The sequence below is a fragment of the Mauremys reevesii genome, linkage group 4 (genome assembly GCF_016161935.1).
Source record: "Mauremys reevesii isolate NIE-2019 linkage group 4, ASM1616193v1, whole genome shotgun sequence".
Taxonomy (NCBI): Eukaryota; Metazoa; Chordata; order Testudines; family Geoemydidae; genus Mauremys; species Mauremys reevesii.
The window spans coordinates 25761109-25785767 of record NC_052626.1 but is presented as its reverse complement, the minus strand read 5'-3'; the positions used below and the strand labels follow the sequence as shown (position 1 = coordinate 25785767).

Below are 24659 nucleotides of genomic sequence, written 5' to 3'. Positions count from 1 at the left end.
AAACCTCCCCTCTTATTGCTACCCTGGCAGTTTTCATTCAGAGAGTTCAGTGTAAGGAGAAAACAAAGAATTCACTAAGAAAAACATTAGCTCAGCATCTATTGTACCTGTAATTTTCAAAGGCAACAGTGAGTAATATGGTTATGTTATGTACCATCACGTCTCACAATTGCCCCTAGATAGAAGAGATAGTCTTCATTGTGGATCAGAATTCATGTTTGTCCATATAAATCTACTTTTTAACTGATCTTGGAGAGTCCAATATCCTAAAAAGACACAGTTATGTCCCATTGATGAGTACTATTTTGTGCACCTTAGTAGAGCAGTGCAGAAGGCACATTCTTACTCAATAGGGTGCATGCCTCTGAGATTTTCTAAGGGCTCCGTTCATATCTTTTACTTTTACGGTACATTTACACATACCCTCGAGTGCCTTGAGGATTGGTTATACAGCTCAGTATGTGAGTAGTGTGTACTGTAATTCTGACCTAGTGCCAATATTGAAAATGCATGGCAACAAGGCATTAGTAGGAAGGCTTTCAGTGATCACACCGGAACCTCAGATATGTCTCTCTTGCTTATGATAGTAGAAGGAATAGACATAAAGTCTTGCTTACATAATTGATGCTATATCTCGTTCTGCAACATGCAAAAAGATGGGGGGGACAGAATGTTTAGGCACTTCCTTCTTTACATAAATTATCGAGTTTTACTTGGTGTTAATGTGCTCAGAAGACTGTTAATAACTGCTGTATTTATATCTTCCTGGAGGTCTCTTTAGTTGTTGCCACTAGATGGCGTTAATTGTATAAGGGAGGAGGCACTCTCTCTTCCTCTCCATTTTTCTGAGTTATGTCTGCTCAGCATACTGGGTGTTCAGAATGGTGTGAGACTGCAGCCTGCATTATGTCTTTGAAGGCCAGAGTAGCTGCAATGTCCCCTCAGGTTAACATGTCAAGAGAGATGAATTAAGGAACAATCTATGATCAACAAATCTAGATTTTTCTTATTGTTATTAATATCCTAAGAAAGAACTGGACACTGTAGTAGCTGCAGTATATAACAGAGGATATGTGACTGCAGATGGATTGCTTGTGAGCAAAAAAGGAGCCTCTCCCTCTTGCAGTATTTCTACAGAAAGTTTAGAAGATCAGCGTCAGTTTTATTTGGCATTCACTCACCTTCCTCGAGAAATATATCTCCGCACAATGCTAGTTTTTAGCCTTTTCTATCCTCCAAAATCTATTTGGGATGATCCTCTCCCTTCTTCTGGGAATCACAGCGATGTTCTGTAAATGTCACATAGTCTGAATTGGGCACCATTACCCAGAGAGGAACATAGCACGTTCCTGCAATTCCTATTAAAGTTATGAAACAATCACAAACTACAAAATAAGTTACAGAAAAATGGGGTTTCAGCCCTCTAATTATTATTATTTATTTTTGCTTCAGTGATACCTGGATGCCTCAAATGAGATTGAGGCCCCCTTATGCAAATATGCCATTGTTACTTTTCTTTGAAACCAACATGTATTGTGGAAAAAAATGGATTTTGACTAAATTTTTTATGAGACGGTTTTGTAGGTTCAGTGTGGATGAGAAACAGAAAAAGAGAGACTCAAACCAAAAACCTGATCTTTTTTATCTGCAAATGGGCTTCATCATTAATGCTATTTCACAAAAACTTTCTAAGGATTTTGTTTTGTCCCGTATGGAACAAAAATAAATTTTGAAACCTCAAAAGTTTTCACAAAACAGAACTATTATTTTCCATCCAGCTCTAATTATTACCTTCTTCTACAGATCAGGATCTGTTACAGAGGGATTAAGTGACTTTCCCAAGGTCACAAATGTAGTCTGTGGCAGAGCCTAAAATTGAACCTATATCTCCTTAATGACAATCCAATGCCTTAATCCTAAAACCATCCTTCCACCCACCCACCCTTTCTTTCTGTTTCCATATAACCACTTCTCCATGCTCGGGAATGCTGAATGGCTGAGCAACAGGGCAGAGATACCTGGAAATCTATATTTCCTTTGAAAAGAACATTAGTATATTGAACAGAATATGGGGTATATAAGTCAATGTGCCCTTACTTATGCACTGTGAGTCACTTATTTTGTGCTTACTTGGCAACTAGCAAACCTCATGCAGTTTGGCATCCCCTTACCAGCATGCACAGCAACGTACCTCAGCTGCTGTCTTGAGAACCCTGATGTGCAAAGTCCTCAGTCTATCTGCAGAACAGGTACAGCCCAGGCAGCAGCAGTGTAAGCTTCCTCACAGTGCTCTGCCGATGTGCCTCAAACCTGACCTGGAGGCATCATCTCTAGGATTCAGATAGTAGTTCAGTCTTCCCGTACATTTAATCCTGCTGAGACTGCCAGCAGGGCTGACAATTAGTGCCAATTGTGGTGGACTTTTGAAGCTGGCCAGTAATTTAATTGCTGGTTAATAGGTACAACTTGGAAGTCTGAGAACTTTGTGGTCTCATAACTCTCCCTTTCCTCCCTGGTCTAGCCCTGCCATTTCGCTGGGTGATTTCATCAAGGGAAGCAATTATATATACTGATAGCAGCTTTCTCTAAATTACTGGCAGGAAGCCAGCATTATGCTACAGAGGTGCAGTGCAGTGCATCAAGTGGTTGCACTGAGTGACGCTCTGAAATGATGTGTTGTGGCTACGTGATTAAATACTGGCTTCCTGCCGAACCTTTCTGCCTGGGAAACAACTGTCACTGCTCTTAGCATCCCTCCCAGCACCTTGAGAAGTGAGAGCTCTGTTCTCACCCAAGGAGAAGGCTTTGTTAGCTGTGGGTAACATTCTGAGGTCCTTACTCACTTTGTATTTAGTTTTTACTGTAACCTTCCTGTGGCAAACTCCCACTAAAATCAAGGACCTCATTTGACCGTGGAGGAAGCTTGTCTTTCAGTGACACCACGTACATATTGTAAAACTGAGTGGATAAGGACCCACATTGGGATAAAATGATAATTGTGGCAAAATTTGTGTTACCTCAGGCACAGTCTTTTCTACTAGCTTCTCCAGGGGATCTACCATTCTCCCTTCCTCGGTTCCCCTAATGGTCCATAGCATTCTCTGTGCCCCTTTGGAAAAGGGAGAGTGGAAATGTTAATAATACTCTTACATTTCTACAGCACCTTTAATTCCAAAGGATCCCAAAGCACTATCCACAGGGCCCCTGCTCTGCTTTGGAGGGCAGGTAACTCTCTTCTCTCACACACTCAGCCCCACTTGCCCAAGATCCAACCACAGTCTATACTCCCCAGTCCCTTGAGTGGCAAGTCTGCTCCTGGCCTATAGCTCAAACAACCCAAAAAGGGGCAGGGAGGTCAAGCAGAGCTAGCTAGCTGTGGAGGTTCCTCTTGAGGGGAATAATAATGAATATAACTCCACCTTTAGTAATTTGGGGCTATTAAAGCAGTGGAGCTTTGTGCTGGATTTCACACTACCCCAGTGCCTTAATGGCCCCAAATTACTGAAGTGATAAAAATCTGTCAACAGACGTGTCCTCTAGTGCTTTCACCACCACTGTAAGGTTTCATAGAGCTCTATGGAGAAAGAAAAGCCAACCGAGAAAAGGTTAACAAGATACATTGTGCCACATGGGCTAGACCCTGCTCCCTGCAATTTAAGTGGCAAAACTCCCCTTGACATCAGAGGGAGCAGAATCATGCCTGAAATAGGCAAATGACTCACTTTTAAAGTGAAATAGCTAAAAATGGTTTCCTCCCTCTGGGCCCCTTCCTGCAAGTTTTAAGAACCCTCAATTCCCACTGAAGTCAGAACCTTGCACGAACCACTCAGCTCCTCACAGGACTGGACCTCACCCTATTTCTCAATACTTGAGCATAGTTAATATTATTTTGGATTATTATTTGTATTACATCAGTATATTGAACAGAAAATGGGGTATAGGAGCCTTAGTCATAGATCAGGGCCCCCTGGTCTGCTAGGTGCTGTACAAATACCGGACAAAAAGACAGTCTCTGCCCCAAAGAGTACCACTCTACATAGAAGATGAGAGAACAGATGGTTACAGACAAAGGAATGCAAGAAAATAGTGAGATAATATTGGTCAGCAGGATAGACTGTGTTCGATCTTGTTGTTTTGGAAAGCTACCAGTTGCTTCAGGTGAAGCTCAGAACCCAAGTCTCGAGTGGTCAAATTATTCCCAGTCATGGTCAAATATTCCACCAAAACAACAAAAATCTCACCTTGCATTTCCTTGCCTGTTCCTCTAAGGCTCACACAATCCTGGTGTCAGCCCTGGACGGGTTCAGCAGTCTCACTGCCATTCTGGCTGAAGAGGTGCAACACTTTTGGCCAAAGGAAGACCAGATTGGTTGTGGCCATATATCCCTGTGGTCAAAAAGATGTGTGTCAGTGCATCCTTTTCCCTACGGCTGACTTGCAGGTTTGGTATATGCCTCCGTACGCTACAAAGCTTGTATTTCTTTCTAAACCAAGCACAAAATGCATGTATCCTTCTCCCTGGCCAGTGCATTAAAAGGCCCCTTTCAAATCTGGATGTTTACAGATGGGTTGCATTGACAATAAACAAGTTGGTATTAGAGATTTGGATCTGAACTTTCCCAGAGTTTGGGGTGTTTGGATCCAGGGCTTTGGTTCAGGCCCAGGTACAGGTATGAACTGCTCTATACAACACTTTAAGCCCCATACATTGACATTCAGATTTCTAGTAGTTAATATACCTTAACCTGTATGGTGATTGCAGACTTTGTTCCCCAATTCATTATTTTCTTTCTCCTTTTCTTCCAAGCACAAAAATCTCTGTTGTCTAAGACAGAAAGAAACAGAGTCTTGATAAAAGAGGAGTGCATATGTCCCAGTGTTATACTTCATTAAAATAAAGCATACGACATTGTTTTATGAGGGTGTTTGTATAACATATGGCTTTCTGGAGACAGTACTAACCATTACCTGTTTATCTATTTAAAGCAGGATACTCTGCTATTCATTATATGCGAGTAATACACGAATACACTGGCACATTTATTGTTAAGGTCAATACAATGATAGGATTTGATTATGCTTTCCTTGTTGCTTAAGAAAAGAAAGCCAAATACTTGCAAAGGTTGGGTTAATTTTTTCTCTTTGCTTCTGACTCCAGCAGGATATGTATTTTAGTATCTATTCCCTAGTGGGCTAAGCCATCAAATAAATAAATTATGTTAGGGCAAGGAATAGAGTATCAAGGTCTGGTTTCATGTGGATCTCAACGTGTTTTTCAATTTGTAAAGCTAATCAACCACATTAAAAAAAAAAAACCTTCACTACAGTATCGCTTGTCTGACAGACAACTCTCAACTCTAATTAACCAATATGTCTTTTCAATCATTGTATAGCAGCTACCTATGGGATGTTGTTAGTGACTATAGAAACATGTACATGGGTAGTACTGGCATTTCTGTTCTAAACTCTAATTCAGGAAAACATCTATATTTAGGGACAATAGTTAAGCACTTGTTTTACTTTTAGGAAATACTTAAATAGTGTCCTGAATAGGGGTGGAGTTAATCACATGCTTATGTGCTTTCCTGAATCAGTCCCTAATGATTTTGCAATTTGACTGGCATTTCTGTAGTGAGGTAAACTGAGGAAACAAGGATGATTTCAAGCACGAGGCACATGGCTTTTCAATTTAACAATGGTTATGGATTAAAATAAAATGTATGTACACATGGAAAAGATTCCATGAAAACTAGATGAGATAACTCTGATGATAACTACCAGGAGTACCCAACTGGTTGGATTCTGCTTTACAATGGCTTGGAAAGAGCTTATCGCAGCACTGAACAGCCTAGAGATCATCCTGTTCTATGGCATGAACCTGCTTGAAGCAATATATACACTTGTTTATCTTTTATGGCTTGATTGTGCAAGGTTCAAAGTCCCCTCAACTCCCCCTGAAGGCTATGGGAGTGATAGCACTTGGGATCTCACACAAGGTACTTGAAACTAGTGGCTAAAGTGAATGGAGCTAGATGAGGAAGTGAACCAATCCTTCTATTTATCGCCGGTTTTGAGGTCACATATTGATGCCGCATTACAGCAGTTTGCAATGATGGGATACAGGTAGGGGAAGAGAATGAAGACATGTGATAAAATGTATCAGAAAGTGGGTCATGTCTCCAAGGATGCCTTTAGGCAGACACTTGCATGCCCACGTAGGGGCATGTTCTTAGTGCTCTCGTTCCAATTTCTATTAGTGCAGAGAATCTACATTGATGTAATGAGGGAGGCCAGGGGGTCCTCTCTCAGAGAATTTTGAAATACTTGATGTAATCTCCTTCATATTAGAAGATTTTTAGGATCTTCCAGACAGATTTTACGCATAATTTGTATTACATGTTTTATATCTCTTCCCCGACTCCTTGGGGGAGTGGGAGCTAGCACAGGGCGAAGTCTTCCTTCAGAGGATAGGAAGTCCATAGAGGACTCTATCTTCTTCACTAGCAGTAAAGGGTGGAAGTGTAGGGAATACTCAGCCCGGCACCTGCTCCTTTCATTTCCGATTCCCCTGCCTTGTGAGTCCTATTATATCAATAGAGAAGACAAGAAACTAAGTCAGGGACTGGCATCCCCACATTCCCACTCATCATTGCCTGGGATTTGGCTGAAAGTGGATGTTAGAAGGAAACATATGGCAACAAGAAGTCCAATGACACCTAATTTTGCTTTTAGTCATTATATATTTAATTTACTCATTTATTACCCTCAAACCCTATCTACCATTGACATTTTATTGCACTCATTTTGAAATTATTTCTTTAACATTTCAGTACCACTATTACTGTTAATTTGATTTTGTGTTCTCTAGGGGGGAAATGTTTGTCCTGTAAGGATCATAATACTCTGTACTTGCCGTTAATTATAGACACCTGGTGGATCTTCATTCTTTGGACCTTCTCTGAAATTCCCTCCTGTATCTAAGATCTACGTGCATTTTAAACCCATTTGGGTAAACTGTGGCAAAAGGCAGTGTGTGGAATCTCAGATTTTTGGTTTAAACCAGGCTTATTTTGGATTAAATTAAGTCTATTAAGAACACTTTAAGCTAAACTGAATAAAACTGAAGAATGTCTAGATGGGGGTTTGCACCAGTTTAATTAAACTGGTTTAATTCAACCACTACAAGTTTGTATTTAGACAAGGCTTAAGTCTGCAATCAATACATCATATTTAATTTAACAGTTTCGCAGGAGAAGTACAGTTGGTCTTATATTAAGAATGGAGTCAGATCTGTCCTGTCGCCTCACTGCCCAGGCAGATTTTGGTCAACCTGGTATGCATAGACACAGAACATGCTTTACTCACAGGTGCTACCAATGCAAAATTGCCTACAAGTTATGGCAATTACAATTTTCTACACAAAGCACTGGTGCAAATTCATTTGTCTCTAACCACTAGATTAGAGTGCTCTGTAAAATTAGAAGGTAGAGACTCTGTACTGGTGTCTTTAATGTCCATTGGTTCCTAAAATCTTGCAATTATGTTTTAGTAAGCACATTTCATACTCATCTGATCAAATATTTGTTTTATCTTCTGCATCTGTGAATATCATGTGAAGTGATGTGCAGTTAAGTATTCCCTGTGGTCCTGGTCAGGTGTGAATGTGAAAGTTAAACGGAGAGCTATAATTTTAATTCTTACCTTTGGTAATATAATCTTCTATTAATTAAATACACTGTAGCCTTCCAATGTGAAATTAATGACAGCCTTGTGTGCAGACAAACATGAATTTCAATATGTTTCCTTCTTAGGCTGCCTCAAAAATGAAATTGTAGAAATACATTCACCCTTATTCAGCAAAGAATATTGAATTTAATGGAAATACTCATGCTTAACGTTAGGCATGTGCTTAAGTATGTTGTTGAATCAGGTCCTCTGTACTAGTGTACAATTAATGAACATTTTTTTCCTGAATTTTTTGTTCTAGTTAGCTTTTTCATAGGGTTCCTCATATTTTATTTTTGAAAACATCTCAGGTGACATTATTGGAGACCTATTATCTACCAACTTATGTCTGGGAACACAAGCTTGCGAAGCTGAAAGCGTTCTAAAATTCAGGTTTTCCCTGGAATAATTCGTTCTGCCATAGATTTTTGTTGGGCATTGTCACATACTCCTCTAGATTCACACACAGAAACCACATTGTTGTTCAGTTTGCCCTTGACTTGTGCAAGTAGGTTGCATAGGCAAATGCTGTCATTTGTGTACACAAGTGATAGTGGAAAATATAATGCACATATGAACAGAGGCAAAGGGAATTTGTTCTTTTAAAAAATTCACATTAAATTTCAAGTAAAGGTGCCCATTCCCCACCCTTGTTTCCCAAGAAGATAAGCCTTAAGGATGCAGAATGTTTTGGACAAACCTATTGTACCTGGACCATGGAGAGATTTCTGATTTAGGTTCAACTCAGAAATGCATAACATCTCCCAAAAGGACATTTTTTTTTTGTCCAGGAAATAAAAAGGTTGCTAATGTAAAATTTCACCCAGTTTTGCTAGTGCTGGACTTGCTTCGTAGTCTTCCTTCTTTTTGGCTATCATCTTTTTGTTTTGTTTTTTTCTCACTGTTCTCTTCATCTTCAGTTCCTAGAACCCAATTAAGCAAAGTTCTTAAACGATAGGACTACTCACATATTCAAAGTGCTGAAGGACTGGGCTGAATGTTCTAGTCTGTTGAAAGAGAGAAGAGCACTGTATGAGACTCTGAATTTAGAAAGTCTTCTGCAAGCGTGAGCCCTCCAGTGAAGTCTATTAGAGGAAAATCATTGAACTTCCTCATACTTTCCCCCAGAAGTACTGGGCTCATTAAAAGTCTGATGATTTGTGCTTTACTAACAAAATAATCATTCACATATATTTTTTACACTTGATCCCCAGAGTCCTGCACCATCCTGTGCTTACGCTGAACCTCTTTAGGAGGCTTCATAACGACACAAAGCACTCAGGCAAATATTTGGTGTATGCTGCTGTTTCTTAAAAATAACTTGCTGCATTCCTAGTCCTGTAAAAATATCTTTTTGCCAAAATAAAATGTGAACTATCATTCTCTAAAAAAAGATTCCTCTCCATCTGGAATCCCCGGGGAACAACTTTACTCCTATATCCTCACCACTGGGTGGATTTCTTTAAAATCCCAAATCTCTGTACAGGAAAACAATCCCAGAGATAATGTAATGGGGTAGTGTGTATGCCACAGTGCATCCCATTTGTGCAAAACTACACAGTTCCTATTGCTTCAGTTCAAACAGGAATTAATTCAGGGAAGTCCGATGGCCTGTGATATACAGGAGGTCAGACTAGATGATCACAGTGGTCCCTTCTGGCCTGAGGGTCTGTGCGTCCAGAATTGCGTTTTGATGTTGGAAGTTAAAATCTCTTTTTGGTCACGATGCTTTGGGAATCCTATCGTGTTTTACTGATGTCAGTAACACCATGTTGCTATATGAAGTTTCCTTGGTCCAGATTTCCAAAGCTTTGTTTTCCATCTGAATGGAAAATATCAACAGAAAGTGAAATGCAAAAAAGCACCAGGTCAGAATGAAACTAAAACAGCAGAGCGCTCTTAGGACATTCCCCAGGGTAGAAGCTGGCCTGTTGAACAGCTTTATCCCCTCAGTTCTCCAACCTGGGGTGCCTTTTACACTGCTTCGCTGTGAGAACAACCATTTCTGGCCTGCTCACACAGCCTCCAGCATCTAAATTATTCCCAGCTATACTGCAAGAGTATTACAACCAACCAGCCATCCTTGAATTACATTGCAGAGCAGACCAGGATATTCCCAGTCCTAGACTTTCCCCCAGAAATGTGTGTCTGGAACTGCCCAGCCCTCTCCTGGACAATACAAGCTCATAGAAACGCTGTCATTTTGTTAACAAACAATGATGAGCACAAATCCTGTTTTCTCAAACGGAGTTTCCTAAACAAACATACACAAGCGTAAATAAAACAATAAAACAAGTTTATTTATGACAGAAAAATGGATTTTTGGTGATTACAAATAATGAGGCATAAAACTCAGAATTGCTTATAAGAAAATAAAAGGTAAAACACAATTAATATCTAACTTAACAAGCTAAATGAATTCAAAGAAGAGGTTTCTCTCATCATATGCGTTAGCAGTCTTTCTGGCTGAAACCCTTTCAGCCAGGACTCGTCTCCCACTTCAATGTTAATTTCCTTGTCCTTCAGGTGTTGTTGGTGACATGGGTAAAGAGTAAGGAAGGATTATTTCAGGGCATCGTTTCCCCTTTCTTATAGTTCTCTTTTCTTTGAAAATCATCTCCAGCTGAGGAGACAGCCAGTACGGGGGGACAGGACCTCCAGATGTTTCTTTGCCAAACTGTACATTTCTCACTCATAGCCTTTTTCCTGCCAAAGAATGGCCTCTTAACCAGGTGGTAGCCCACTTGATTTTGTTGATACCTGGCTAAGGCATCAGAGATACCTTTTGTCTCTGGGGAATTGGTTTGTGCCTGCTTTTCTAAACTTGGAACACATCTCAGTAATGTTATACAGTAGAATCTTATAATTTCACATACAATGTTGCCACACATAGTTTACCGGGACAATAATGATCAGCAAATTATGTGTTTTCAAATGATACTTCACAATGCATATTTTGGACAAAATTTGTCATAGTCTTGTAAAAGGGGTGAACTTAAACTATCCAAGATTCAAAAGCTATCCAAAATTAAAAAGCTGTTTGAGGGAAAGGTGTCCTGAATAACTGAGAATCAGGAGCTACTCAATTCTAATCCCAGCTCAGATACTGGCTTTCTCTGTGGCTCTGGGCAAATCACTTGATCTCTCTATTTCTTTTTCACCATCTGTAAAATAGGGTTAATTATACTTACCTACAGCACAGGGGCATTGTGAGGATTAATTAGTTAGGGGTCAATTGTGGCATTAAGCCACAGTCTGTTGAACAGAGAGTTCAGAGGAGCGCCTGGGGGCATTGTGCTTCTGGGAGCTCTGGGAGGGCAAGTTGCTGTGCAACCCTTGGAGAGAGTGTTGTGTATGTAGCTGCTATGCTGATCAATGCCCTGGCCCTGCCCCCAACTCCCAGAACACTGTAGCATTGGCAACAGCACAGATATGTAGCAGTCCTTGCATGCTATACTTTGTTTTGTCTGGCCACTTCATGCATTCACAAAGTGAGGAAGACTTATATTGCTCCTTTGCACACGAGACATTAATGTTTATAAAATCGTTGAAGATAAAAGACCATCATTGCTATCATTAGAGATTCTGTGCTTGGTGGAGAACAAGGAGAGATGGATCTTTGATTTCTGTTTAGCTTTGTTTATTTATAAAGTGGTATACGGTGGCCTTAGTGTAAATGAGGATCAGGCCCACTTATTTTAATGTGATCTACTCTATATTTTTCTTGGTGAGTTTAAAAACAAAGTGGAGGATTTATGACAGAGGGAAAATGATGAATGAAAAAGAAATCTGAAAGGTCCATAGGAGCAGTACTTTCCCTCTGCTGTCTGCTTCAGTAGCCAAAATCCTTCAGCTTACACATGTATTAATACTAACATTAGAGGTGAGGTATCTCCAGGCCTGGGAACCCAAACTTCCTATATATAATTGGTTTGTCAACAATGCATTACCACTGAAAATGCTAGTTTGGTTTCTGGGTATCTTTTCTGTTCCCTTTTTCACTTTACCTCTCTCCCTGGAGAGAAGATTAAAACCCAGTTTGGTTTTTGGGGGCTGTGCTGGCAGCAACTGGAGGATGAATGTTATACTAAAGTTACTACTTATTCCATCTGCTTTCTGCATAAAACAGAACACTGATAAGTAGGCCCAGGGCCCACCCATTATAGAAAAGCCCAACAACAACAAGGTAAACTCCTTTTTCTTGGGGAAAGAGAACACTGCAGGGAGGGTTGGGTTGGCATATGCTGTCTAATATATGAGAAATCTTGGAGCCCTGATATCCTTAATCCCCGCCACATAAGTGTATAAAATTTCACAGCTAAGCTGCCAGAAAAGCCAAGACCACACCAGGAAAGCCGTCTGCTTACAAGAAAATACCTGCCAGGTCTTGTCTGCCAAAACCTGGACTAATGAATGAATACACAATATCCCAATCAATCAAACTGGATTTGTCTTTGCCCCAGGTCTAGGTGAGGTCTGGTATGAGGTGACCATAACTGTCAAGCATGCAGTAGTTGTGGCCAAGAAACTGTCTGTACGTTTATGCATTTATCAAGGCAGAAATGAATAGAAGGCTTTATTTTTTAATCAAATGTATTATACACACATGCATACACTGTGTATATCTACATATACACGTATAGTTATACACAAAGAGTTATATGTACACACACACGCATATAAATGCACACCACACAAACATTTTATAGATGATTCTATGCAGATGAATACACATACATAAAATATACATAACACACATAGCTATTCCTTTGTCTTCCTTCTCCAAGTTATTCTTGTTCGGAGGGATTTTAGTCTTGCATATGATTTTAATACAGACACAAGGAATATGATGACATTAAGAATTGAGAAACAACAAACCACAGCTTTCTTTTTTTAACTGCAGTGGGAACGTTTGTGTCTAGAGTATTAATTCTCCATCCAAGTCACTACAGTCTGTCGGGTAAATAGACTGTGTTTTAATAGATGTGTAAATACGTATTTGAATGACAGAGTGCAAAGGAAAAGTGGCAGAGAGGTAAAAATAGGGTAAAATTTACATAGTATCTACAGTCACATTAGAGATTCTAATGGCTATTGTAATGATGAAAGAAGCAACCGCACAAACACCAGTGAGTATAGGGCTTATTACGATCCCATTACGACTGCACTCAGCAGTAAGCACATTGGACAATAAGAGGATCTGGCCCATAGGTGGTACATTTTACCTTCAGAACAAAAGTATACCTAGGCTGATTACTGCTCCACACTTCACAAGCAGCATTGCATTCTGGGTGCAGTTCAGGGAGCAGAGTGAGTCAGAGAGTGGACTGAGGAAGGATAATTGATCATAGATTGGTCTTCCTGGAGGCCGTGGAAATATTCCAGTGAACTGAAAGCCCCCAGAAATGGGGTTGGATAGCACAGAGGATTGACAATAAAGTACCTCTCATGTAAGTTCAAAACTAGCTTAGGTCTTTGTGTCTAGGTCTTGCGTGCAATGAAGATACAGTACTCAGCACAAAATGGCTGATTTGGTGTTGACGTTAACAGTAGTGATTTATGGCACAAAGTTTTGGGGATGCAGTACCCACTGACCCCTAGTTTTTGCCTTTTGAAAATTCCTTTGTGGTTGCATCTGTCAGGCCACACCTTTTCCACCATCCCTATTGGCAGGAATGGATCCTGACATGTTGAATTTGATCTCCTTTGAAATCGGATGGTGAGTTCACTCCCCTTTTACTGTAAATGCAAAAGCTCAGTGTATGTCCCAAACACCTTGCATATTTAGGCGATTTTCAAAAGTTCGCAGCATTGGCCTAACTCTGCTCCCTGTTGAAGTCAACAGGAATTTTAATTGATTTTAATTGGAGCAGTTTGCCTAGTGCTGAGCACTTCTGAAAATCCCATCCATAGTCCTTAAGTCAAAATTTTGAAGCATTGTTTTACAATGGTTATATGAAATATTGATGATTAAAAATATACTTAAATCAATGCCTAAAATTGTCTTCAATCTTTAATGCTGCATTAATCCTACAGAGAATATCCTGCCCTACATGGCAAATTCCATTGAATAACACTGAGTTCCTGTATAATGAACACTCTTTCTTCAACAGACATGGACTTATAAGGAGACAGGCGAATGCAGCTATTCCAGTGACTAGCAAACTGGGTTAGAACTTAGGATATGTGGGTTCAATTCTCTGCTCTACCAAATAGTCCTGTGACCTCGGGCAAGTCACTTTGTCTCTCAGTGAGTCAATTCCCCATCTGCAGAATGGGGATAATAGAATTCCCTTCCTTATAGAGTGTTGTGGGTATAAATACATTTAAAAATGTGAGCTGGTCAGATACTATCACAAGGCAGTGGGCTGTATAAAAGTGCCCTTGATAGATTTATATTCTTAAAGTGTACATTAAATTTCTTAGAGCAGTACATTTCTTACATACAATATGTATAGTACACAATATCCCTTTGACTTCATTGGCCATTTGAACACTAGTGCACGGATTGTACTAGCTTCTTTGACATTGTATTGGATCCCAAAGCTCCCGTGGAATCATCTGAGAGCATGCTTTCATATTAAACAGAGGGTCTATTCTCCCCTAACTATTCACATGTAGCTGCTATTAACATTAATGAGATTTATGCATATGAATCAAAGGGAGAATAGACCCTTAGGGCATCATATGGATGGCCCTGCAATGTTTCTTGAGTTTCAGAAGGAGTTTGTACAGTATGGCACATATTCTAATGGTTCCATTGACTTTGTATCACTTAGGTTGCTGGCCCTAATGTGATGTTAATAGAAACTGTCTCATAATAAGATCCTAATTGTTTGTGTGATATTGATGCATACACTCTATCTTACACATCTCTGCTTCCAAACTACTATCATGCACTCTCATAGGAGTAATATAGCAATGACCATATCAGATGACCTCTGCTTCATGTTAGCAGTACTCATAAATCCTAATCTGGCAAATTCAATCTCTGTTGGCACCAGAAGGACATTTTAAATCTAGATGCTGCAATCCTGGGTCTCAGAGAGAAGAGTATTAAAGTAGCGCTGATACAGCTATCAGATCAAATACACTTTCTGTGATTCTGCTTGGTATGGATTAAAACATAGGGCCCTGTGATCAAAGGGCAGGGAATGAAAGCAATAGACTTGTCTGTGTCCTCTAGCTGCATAAACTCAATGTGTTTGCATCTTTCTTTTCACAGAGTGCACTGTCTAACACACCATGTTTGGGTCTGCAGGTGATGTTTCCAAAACTACCTGTATTATGCAAATGACCTGCTAAAACAACTGAAGCGTCTGATCATTTTCAGTCTGAAAATGGAACAATCAAAACTATAGAAGCTGAGAGGCAGAGCAGTTCCCTGCAATTATCTCTTTGGAAGGAATACATTGATTTGACATTCCTAAGAAGTCACAAACATCTGATTTCATAATATAATTTGTGGAAGTAAAAAAAAAAAAAGGCAAGTTAAACATTTGCCTACGCACATCATGTTTACATGTGTTCAAAGAACTTTCTAAAAACTTTGTAGTCTCACCCAACTGCATCATTTTTAAGGCTTGTTCATTGTCATGGGTTTGTAAACAAACTCACAAGCACATTCAAACTCAGCTTGCTTTGCTTTTGGGGATCTCTTCATAGTTCAACACCGTTTCTCTGGATGTTTAATGAACATACAAATGCAAAAAAAAAAGGACAAAAAAATAGATTTTCTCCCATAGGACACATGAATATAGCATTAAGCAAAGTCATTTTTGCATGTATCCTCAAAGCTACATGAAGGTATAATAGTTGCAGTCTGCATTTCTGCAGTGTATCAGATTATTTTGTAGAGAGTGGAGCAAATCATTTGCAACAAATAAATCATCCAATGAACTTATTCCATCTTTTTTGGCTCATGAAATATCAACAAGCAAAACTCAATTTTCACAAAGATTTTTGTTATTAAAAATTATTCATCTCAGACTTCTTATCACACAGCCCCTCATGCCCTCCACTTCTCCAGTAATGCCGGCCTCAATGCCTTGTTCATCCACTCTTCCACAACTGCATCCTTTGACAAGCCCCCAGCTCCATGCATGGAAGGGCCTCCTAAGTCCTACCCATGAAGCCACTAGTCTCTTCTCACTCAAATCCCTTCTTCAGACTGTTTCTTTCCTTTTGCCCACAAGAATTGAGTCCAAGATACAACTAAAGCACTGTAATTAAGTGGGCTTCTCACTTTGTCCTGCCTATTATATAGCTGCTTTCTTAGAGTATAAGATCTTCAGAGAATGCACAATGTACAACAAGCAAGCACATGCACAGTTTGCAGCATGTCAGGGATCCCACTGAACTCAATGGAAATAATCCCATGTTCAAAGTTATGTCTGAGCCTAAATACCTTGCTGAGTCAAGGCCAAAATGAAGAAGGTGAACATTCTTTAGCTCTCTCTGGGTTGATTATAAACAACTTCCCCCAAAGTCACAATTAAGGATTCAAGATGTACGACTTTGTTATGATTGCTTAGATAAGTCACCCGGTATTGTTTCTCAATGAGCAGGCAAGCATTTCCTAGTTATGCATACTTATGCATGCAAATAGAGGCACGTGACTTTGAAATTCATTTCCCATATTCATGCTAGTAAAGCTCAGGTGCGTGAATGTTTGCAGAATATGAACACAAGAGTGGGTGTGAGCATAGCCAAAGAGATTGCACTGAAGAATGTCAGTGAATATCTGTGAGCATTTTTTCAAAATATTCACCCAGCATTAAACATATGCCTTATATAGGCCAAGCCTTAGAACCTCCAGCTTTAGAGTCTAAATGGGTCAATTGGACTTTTAGTAACACCCATTATTTTAACATTTGACACATCAGAGTTAGGGGTGGACCAAGAGAGTTCAGAAAACCATAAAGTAAACAATAATAATTCATTTTCAAAGCACTTTAGAAACCTTATGTGATGTACCATAATTTGTATTATCCCCATTTTGGAGATGGGGAAACTGAGGCAGAAGAGCTTTGTAAAGCTACTGAGGGAGGAGTAAGCATCAGAGTTGGGATTAGAATGTCGGAGTTCCTGGGCACTAGAACTCTGCTCTGCTCTGCCTGTCCTCTCAAATATCTATGTGTAGCATGGGTACTTTAATTTGTCATCATCCACTAACAAAAGACTCCCTCTTCCCACATCCTTAGTCATGTGACTTAGAACCATTGCCAACAGCTATTTGGATCAATTCCAGTCATTTGGGCTTCAGACATGAGTTTGGGGTAGAAACTGCATTGGCTAATGAATGGATGAAAAAAGCTAATTTTAACGGAGCTGTCAGCAACCTTTGATACCACTGACCATGAGCTTTCGTTGGTACTTTTGAAACCAGTAGGAGTGAAGGGAGTTGCTCTAAATTCATATTCAGTCTCAAGGGTGGTTTTGGGCAATTGCTCCTATGCTCTGGAGGCTCTTTCACATGGGCAAGGATCCATTTTATTACACCTTTGTCTATGAGACTGAGAGAGATCAAGGGACAATGGGTGTAGCTTTTGAGGCAGAAAAGGTATCTTCTTCTGAGCTAATCTTCTCCAGGGTTAAATTATTTTAACAACCTGATTAAATTGTTCAAGCAGTGGGTTGATGGGCAGTAAAATATTCCTCCCACACATGGGAAGCTAGCAGTGTCCAAGTGTTCAGAAGAATGCACAGTTTTCCAAATTGATTCAGCCCTTCTCTTTTTTCCAGTGTCTTCAGTAACATGCTGGGAAAGAAGTGAGACTGAAAACCAAAGAGAGAACTGCTGCAATTAAATATAATTTTAAATGGCATGAAATTAAGCAAACCAGAATGAGAAAATAAACAGAGGCCTCAAATTGTGATTGGAGCAAGTCTTCTGACTTCAGCAGACTTATATGAAAAAGATATTTGCCTCAGTCTCCCTTTGCCTGAATTCTTACTGTTAGCTTTAAAGAGTGAGTGAGAGAGAGAGAAGTGTATGGAAATCAATGTTTCAGATTTCACAAATTGACATTTAATGAAGAGTTTGAAAAGAACCAACCTTTCATGCCCCACAGAATTATTGAAAAAGATCTTCTGTGTTTGCAACCTTGTTGGCAGTTGGGCTGTCTTGGGCAGCAATAATCATCAGTCAGAGGACTGCCATAAAAGCCTGAAAACCCACAGAACTAATAGAAACCAGGCAGAGAAAGTGAAGACCAAACCAGGAATTCATAGGCAGAGGCTTCCAGCTTGGTTCAGCTGTGTGAGGTCTGGCTGAGTCACGCACTGCCACAGCTTGGACTGGTGTGTATAGCTTAGCACCAGAATGAAAGACTTGGCCTGTGTCGACTAGGTCTAGGCTCCAAATGCTTTCCTGGTGTGTTTTCATCCAAGGGTGCATATTTGCCAGCAGTTTCCCTGCCTGCTAAGGAACATCCCTGTTTTTAATTCTCTGCCCCTCTACGTTTAAGTTCCCAGAAATATCGTGGGAATTAATTTGTGTGTGTCCCTGTTCTAAACTGAGGTAGTGCTATGTATGATATATCTTTATGCTTTCAGAGTCTTTATAGTGTATAAATCAGTCACTGTGGACTGCTAACAGGTAAACCTTTAGGGAGTGCTACAAGAAGAGTAGTGAAAAAAGACATGCTGGGAAATGCGGGGAAGAACATAGGTATGAGTGCATTAACATATAAACATGGACCGAGAATAATACCAGTATGAGTCACTTACCAGGAGAAAACAGTTCCGGACATTGGCTTCCAGGTTTTTTGTCTTCATAGACAAATGTTGATAGATATTTTACATTAAATACTATTCATCTGTCAGGAAGAGGGGGAAAAAACCAAAAGAAAAAGAACATTGTTGTTGTAGCTTATTAAAAGACCAGAGAAGCCCTGTTCATTTAATTCTTTGCCGTTAGTTCATATTTTGGCTGTTCTTAGAAATGGATCTAATTAAGTTTTTCACACAAGGATAAAAACCAAATGGGATGGGTAGGTCACAGTCTTTGAGGTTACACAATTATCTGTGGCCAAAACTTCACTTTTCACCACCATCTGTGAGCTTGATTCTGCAGTCCTTACTCAGGCAACATTCCCATTGCAGTAAGAGCTGCAGGAGCAGGCAATGTTTGCTAGTTGACCAGCCAGCTGTTCTCCATCATTGTCTGAGGCCCAGGTGAGTGCTGCATGATTCTCAGGCCTCCTTGCATGATTTAGCGCTCTAAAATGACTGCAGCAACAACAGGATGAAATATACAAGTGGAAAAAATAAATGAGATGAATATATATATTTCTGAACTCTGTAAATGCACATGCAGAAGGAAATCACTTAAGTAGGAGGGCATGTGAAAGAGGATTTTATATCTAAATCTATCTATCTATCTCTCTATATATATCCACACACACACATAGCTTTAATATAAAAGAGACAAATGGATATAGTCAGCTTTACCTGCAGACATTTTCAATTAGTGTATATTAGGTAAGAAAGGGTATGGGGTTTTTACCCTGATGCGAGATGTAGCCTGATAAAAGGCTGGACCAGGAGCCAAGGAAGGAGCTGGAATCTTAAGTTTGGCTTTGCTACTGACTCTCAGAATAGCCTCAGGCATATTTCTTAAACTTGTTGTATCTAAGTCTCTTAATCTGTAAAACTGGGATGATAAATACCTTCCTCACAGCGGTATTATGAGGATAGGTTCTAATTAGCCATAGATGGATGGAAGAGAGTGTAAGATGCTCTCCTCCTCTTAGCACATCTGTGGCAGGTAAGGGGTAGCCACAGCCCTGGTGCTTTATTAACCCACTGGTGAGTGTTTGTGCTGATCCATGTAGGATAGGAATTGCCACAGCTAAGAAGGCATGGTTCTTTAGCTCAAGCTATAGCAGTTTAAACTCTTTAGCTAGCTCTGGAAGTCCCTGGTTCAGTCCCCAGAGTGTCAGCCAAGATGGTGACAATCACATTTACACTCCATGAGCACAAGAAGAGACAGAGTTTGAGTACCAGTCACTCGAAAGAGTCTTCTTTCCACACTTGCTGACATGGGAATAGAGCATATGCAATACTTCCCCCAAAAGACATGGAAGGACTCACCTTTGGCCATGCTCCTGCCACTCCACTGAAAGCATTATATCATCCTTGTATGCTTCACAGGTACAATGCCTCTGGGGAACTTTCCTTGGTACAGTGACACCTCTACCCAACCTTCCTTTTTCCTAGGGTAGCTGTGGCCCATAATGCAACAATAGGGCCGTTAGTGTTTCTATAGCTCTGTGAAAATAGAAGGAGCTATAAAAGGCCCTCATCCAATGGGAGTCCTCCCATTGACTTGCATGGATTTTGGATCAAGCCCAAAGTGCTCAGTATTATTAATGAACAGAAAAGGCTCATATTGATTCCACCTCGTTACCCCACTGGCATTGTTACAATTTTTTCATGTGATCCTGCTAAACATTTCTCACCAGCCTATAGTGATTTTCAGTTGCAATTCACCAATGGACAGATGGACTGGTGAAAAAAATCTCCTAAAATCAATAGGCCCATTGTTGTAGATTATTGGTAGAAATTAGAGATGGACCCAAACAGAAACCCCAGATCTGAACTTTCTCTGAAACTGGGGATGTCTGGATGCAGATACCAACCTGAACTTTTTCGCTGACTCCTATCTATCTATCTATCTGACTATCTCCTATATCTACAATAGGCACAAGTAAAATTGCAGACCCAAGCATCCTTGAGCTTTGGGAATGCTTGAGATCCCAATTCAAATTGCATCATTTACCTTCATCTCCAGTAATAAATTTAGAATTTAAGAAGTTAAACTGTTTTCTTTTAGTTTCAAAACAGCAACAGAAAAGACCAGGGTAATTACTTCAGCATCTTTTATGTCTGCTAAGATTTACAAACCTCAGAGAAAGCTGAGTGGAAGGAATGACCATCTCTGGGAGAGAGAAGATGAATAAAAAGAATGCCGATATTTCATGTAGGTTTAGGAACAAAAAGCAAATCTGAAACCTTCTAAAAATTGATGAAGGGTAAACCTCGAAAGTTTGGAGTTTTTGGAAGTTCAGATTAGATAAGAACCCAAAATTTCAGCTTGTCTAAATGGATGCTCCAAAGCATGCGTGATTTTAAAGACTAAATAGGCATGGCAGAGCTTTCTAGGCTTTCAGCAATATTAACAAAGTTGGAAAATCGAGTTATGGCCAAAGCAGACTTTGCTTGGATCAGTTAAAGGGAGTTATTATTAGTTAGAGTCATAGAGTTTAAGGCCAGAAGGGACCACTAGATCATCTAGTCTGTCCTCCTGCATATCACAGGCCACCAACACCACTCAGTGCCCACACGCTAAACTCAACAACAGAAATGAGACCAACGTATTACAGACCACGGAAGAATAGGTTATTGGGTGCCACTGACAGAGAATAGGAGGGGCCGAGGTGCAGCAGTGCTCAAGGCCCCCAAAATGGCAGGGAAATAATTAAATGAAATATACCCAGCTAATTCTGGCAAGTTACCTGCACCCACATACACAGAGGAAGGTGAACCCCCCACAAGGTCACTGCCAATCTGACCTGGGGAAACTTCTTTCCCTACTTCACATATGGCCATCAGCTAGACCTGAGCATGTGGGTAAGAACCAGCCAGCCAAGCACCTGAGAAAGAATGCTTAGTTCTACCTCCAAGCCTTGTTCCACCCCACTCAATGTGCCATTTCCAGCCATGGCCATCCCTTCTGCTTCAGAAGAAGGAGGTAAAACAAACAAACAAAAAATCCTCCCAGAATACACTACAGGGAAAAAAACATCTCTTCCTGACCTCTGCTAATGGCCAGCTGAGACCCTGAAGCTTGAGCTTTATGAACAAAGGATTGGGTTTATTTTGGTATTTGGACCAGTCTGTTTCTTATTTGGCCACCCTTATGAAGAATTCCCTTAGAATTCATTCTATACAGCTGAAAACTCTCAGGCTTCCCTGGAGATCAGGGTGGCATGATGGTCTCTATTTCTCTGGCATGCCCACAGAGTTTTTCAGGATAGTTTGCAATTCAGCACAGAAGACTTTTTACACAAGTGAGAAAACTCCAAAGTCAGCAAAGGGCTTTTTACCAAAGTCAATCCAAGTATTGAGGACTCATGTTCTTTTCTAGTTCCTGATCTTTTGAAACTCTGTTTAAAAGTGGTTTCAACCTTTTTCCATCTTTTTATACTTTTTCACTTTGGAACATTACATATGCAAACTGCAGAGTCAAGCTGAATATCAAGCATGTGGGAGTTTTTAGAGTTAATTTTTTTCAGCGGTAAGGGGTGGTTTTGCTGGTTATTGGGTCACTTCTATGGCAAAGAACTTAATAACAACACAGTACAGTGCATATTGCATTCCTGAGGGTGAAATGGTTCTAAAAGATAATGAAGTTAATAAGGCTAAACTCAGCCAGGTTAGTATCTGGACTGATATTTGGGATGCTCCTTATTTTGTCTGGACATCCAACCTTAAGATGCAACATGTGCCATTCTATGAAGCTAGCTGGCTGCCACACTGTCCAATACAAAGGGAAGGGACAGGTGATTTCCTCATGCTCTTCCTTCCTCTCTTGTCCCTGTTTGGAGTGTGTAGCGGGGTGGTCACCCTGATCAGGTCCAGAGGGGTTAAAAACAGCCCTGGGAGGGGGCTGTGGCTGGAGAAAGCAGCTTTTAGGCTGGGCTGATTGGGGGAAGTGGCAGCAGCTGAGGCCATGCCCCAACCAGACTCAGCTGGCTCTATAAAGGCAGAGAAGCCAGGGGCAGACAGGGAGTCTCCCTCTGCTTGTAGAGGGAGAAGGGGCTGGCTGCAGGGAGTGAGAGGCAGGGTACCTGAGTGGAGCAGGGCTGGGGAAAGGCAGGGGAGCTGAGGAGCTCTAGCCTGGAAGGCCCCAGGCTGCAGCCTAGCAGAGGGCTAACACGTACTGGGGTTGCAGAGGGCAGCCCAGGGGTAGGCAAAGGCACCAGGTCCAAACCCAACCTTGCCAGTGATGAGTAGGCTGATACTGCAGTTGGCCCCAGGGCATGGGGGCTAGACGATGACTGGCAGTAGCCTTAAACTGAGGTGAGGTGGGGATAGTGGGTGGGCGTTCCTGGGGGGGAGACCCTGAGAGAAAGGGGTTACTGCCAGGGGGCAGCACCCCAGGTAGAAGGGGCACCGGGTCCAGGGAGGGACAGGGGGACCAATCGCAAGCGGTAAAGTGGATTACCGGCCTGCAGAGGGTGCTCTGGGCTGGAAATCAAGCTAATTCCCTGAGAAAGCAGCAGGAGGCACCACAGGGGTGGGTCTGCATGTCTACAGAGTGACTAGCCCCATGTAGCATTTGTGGCTACATGAGTACAAAGACTGCAGTTGTACCTGGCCCCTGCATGGGTAAGAAAATGGGAAGGAAGAGGCTGCATGTGGCCTCCCCCACTCTACACACAGGGACAAGCACAAACTTGACTTATGTTTACCTGGCTATTCTGAGTCCATTGGGAAGAAAAAGCCTGCAGTGGTTTATTCTGGTGACCTTAACACACACGATGTTAAACTCAATGGGATTTTTCCCCAGGAAGTTTCATGGTTAAAAAATGAAATAAAAAAACTGCTTAGTCCCACAGCCTTAAGAGCCAAGATATTCACACACAGTATAGGCCAAATCTTGAAGGGCTATATGACACATTTCTGCTGCCTGAGGACACCCAAACATCCACACGTGCATTGCACAGAAAACCTCTGTGGCAGCTGCCCACATTACCCCATGGAGGGAGTTGGTAAGACACCGATATTTTGGGGCCCTAGCCTGTGTCTTTGAAAAGAACATGCAAGCACAAGTGCCAGAGAAGTACTGGAGAGTAATGGGCAATGTCCACTACCCCTCCCTCAGTGCCCTGCGGTGAGCTAGCTAGAGGCTCTGTTTGTGGCTTTGAATGCCTTGGAGCTTTGGGAGCAAGGATTCCTTTCCTCAGGCTTGTGGTGCTTCAGAGCATTTTCCACAGAGCAAATCTTTTTTACACAGGCTTTGCCCCACACCTCAGGATTTTAGCCTGTACTGATTAGAAGGCAATTTTCCCTGTGAGAGAAAAATACATCAGAGTTTTTTTTTCTCTAGCCATAATTTTTGTTTTTAAACCAGTACAAAATCTTTTCAGAGTTTTGCATAAATTCACATTTCAGTGGCATGAGTGTAAGTAAAGCAGAAAGCTTGCACAAGTCCAGCAGCAGTAACTTCTTACTTACACTCAACTGGGTATTTTAAAACGAAAAGTTCGGGTGTCTTTTACAATAGCAAAACCTTTTAATGGCACCAGAGAGGCAGGGGAACTTCACCAGATAACTAAATCCATTGATCTCTAATCCTTTGGGCCATACTTACTCTGGAAGAGTTGCATGAATGGCTTCGATCCAGAACCGCACGCTGCCAAAAAAACGCTTAGTACGTTAGCAGCCAACAAAAATGTAAGAGGTCTGCTCGGCATGTGGGAACAACATAAAAAGAAGTGGCTTTTTAGCTTAGTCTGACAAACGTCAGCATAGAACGCTGATATTAAAATGAAATGGCAGAAATTCTCAATCATATCTTGGATGCAGGGGGACTTACGTGTGCTAATTAAAAGGGACGGGGTGGCACTCTAGGCTGCTCTGTTGTAAGTTTCTTCTCAAGTACTCCAGTTCAAAACCTTCCTCAGGGAAGAAGCTGCTATTAACGTGCATTTCTTGCTGGCTGAAACATTAAAATTAGAGTTCCATTGAAGGCAGATGCACTTCTTCTGTTTAGGCACAAATACAGCAGTCATTCATATCAAACATCAATTATTCTCTTTCTCAGTGGCAACTGGATATTAAAGAACTATGAAAAAATTATCCAAGTATATTTATGGGTCTATATTAGTACCCATATACAGACATATCTTAATGCATTTCACTTC

The 24659-nt window shown here is 40.9% G+C and overlaps 1 long non-coding RNA gene across 1 annotated transcript; it reads right to left on the bottom strand.

Moving 5' to 3' along the window:
* Positions 1 to 17365: 17365 nt before the first annotated feature.
* On the bottom strand, positions 17366 to 24438 carry LOC120402882. Its single transcript, XR_005597344.1, has 3 exons — positions 24332 to 24438; positions 18457 to 18545; positions 17366 to 17502 (listed from the first exon to the last, which is right to left on the bottom strand). It is a non-coding gene; the product is annotated as an uncharacterized LOC120402882 (long non-coding RNA).
* Between the last annotated feature and the right edge of the window lie 221 nt (positions 24439 to 24659).